Source organism: Suncus etruscus, chromosome 4 (assembly GCF_024139225.1).
Source record: "Suncus etruscus isolate mSunEtr1 chromosome 4, mSunEtr1.pri.cur, whole genome shotgun sequence".
NCBI classification, from domain to species: domain Eukaryota; kingdom Metazoa; phylum Chordata; class Mammalia; order Eulipotyphla; family Soricidae; genus Suncus; species Suncus etruscus.
The window spans coordinates 59,309,100-59,310,911 of NC_064851.1; the positions used below are offsets into that span (position 1 = coordinate 59,309,100).

A 1,812-nucleotide genomic window follows, 5' to 3' on the forward strand; every position below is an offset into this window, starting at 1 on the left:
AACCAGAACAAGCAGTCAAAGGCAAAAGGATCATCTTGTTAAGGTGAGGAGGAAATGCAGGGAGTGGACGTTCTTGCCCATTTATTTGATCTTTGTATGTTTTATGCATACAAAACTTTGATTGGTAAAGGGAAAGACTCTTACTTTCAGTGAATAAAAGATAAAAGGGAACTAGTGAGAATAGGGACAAAGGGAGGTTTTCTAGTCAACAAAGAAGGTGTGGAGCACAATTTCTAATTCAGGATGCCATTTAACAAAGACTAGTAGGCAGTTCTCTGAGTCGAGAAATTATAGAGGAATCAATGAACGGAGCATTTCTTGTTACAAGTTCTCTTTTTAATAGAAAATTATGAGACTCAAGTACTGGGAGAAATAGACAGCTAGTGCTAATATATATTATTATATTTGCATTAGCAGTATATGTATACTCTAGTGCCAGTGAATTGTGGAGTGTGTTGGTCTTTTTAGATAGTTTTTTCATTATCATAGGCCAAGACTTATCTGATTCCGATAATTTGTTATTACATTGATTTGGCCACAAACATATATTTATTACATATGCTTTTTTTGGGGGGGGGGGGCACACCTGGTGACGCTCATGAATTACTCCTGGCTATGCGCTCAGAAATCGTTCCTGGCTTGGGGGACCATATTGGACGCTGGAGGATCGAATTGCAGTCTGTCCTAGGCTAGCGCTGCTTTACGCTCTGCGCCACTTCTTCGGCCCCATTACATACGCTTTTTTTTTTTTTTTTTTTTTTAAATATGGAACGCTTCACGAATTTGCGTGTCATCCTTGCGCAGGGGCCATGCTAATCTTCTCTGTATCGTTCCAATTTTAGTATATGTGCTGCCGAAGCGAGCACTACATACGCTTTTTTATCTCTTTGACATATTGTGTTTAAATTTTACTTCAAGACTATTAGAGCATGTTCATTCACCTCTTTTATCTACTTTTCTAGGTCTCAGTTGTTTGTATTCATTAAATTGGTAAATTCAACCTTTATTGTGTTAGTCTTATTGAGGATCTTTTATTAATTCTGGTGAGGAAGTAGTTGTTGTCTACGAAATATGCATGTATAAATGTATGATAAAACAATCTTGTCAATACTGAGAGAAGCTTTTGTGAGTTGTGTGGGATCACCATGGTCACACCTGACCATGTTCAGAAAGGGACCATGTAGTGCTAAGAATCAAACTTGGGGGACTTGTGCATGTTAGGCATGTACTCCAGGTTTTTAAAGCTATTTCCTCAGTTCCCCCAGGATCATAGTTTAAAAGATTATGCATCATATATTTTTCCAACCTTAATAGGTTTAAATATTACTTTAATGCTGCTTCAAAATGATCAAGTATAATGATAAAAATCTAAAATAAAAATATTTGTTAAAAAAGCTAACAACAGCTTATAAATTTAAGTGTGCATACAAAATACCTACTTATAGTTCTATATAAATGTTCAGCATGAAAATACTCTTCACTTTTAGAATATTTAAATTAAATTTAATCTATGGGACATCATTGATTATCTAATGGAAGTGTAGTATGAAAAACAACAATCAGAACCTCAAATTTATTTGGGGAGTCATGTACAACAAAATCCAGTTATCCTGCCCTTCAATTTATAGTATTTTCATTAGATTTATGTTTATTTGAAATAAAACACAATATGCATAAGATAATTCATACTAGCTAGAGAACTAGTGTTAAAAGGTAAGTTAATTCAGTAACACAATTATTTTCTCTATGATAAAATCACACAATCCTGTGATCAACACAAAGAACCAGCCAAAATTGGCAGAGCATATAAAT

At 34.5% G+C, this 1,812-nt stretch overlaps 1 non-coding gene across 1 annotated transcript; it reads right to left on the reverse strand.

Moving 5' to 3' along the window:
* Positions 1-759: 759 nt before the first annotated feature.
* Positions 760-866, reverse strand: LOC126008287 (U6 spliceosomal RNA). Its single transcript, XR_007495625.1, has one exon. It is a non-coding gene; the product is annotated as a U6 spliceosomal RNA (small nuclear RNA).
* Positions 867-1,812: the final 946 nt, after the last annotated feature.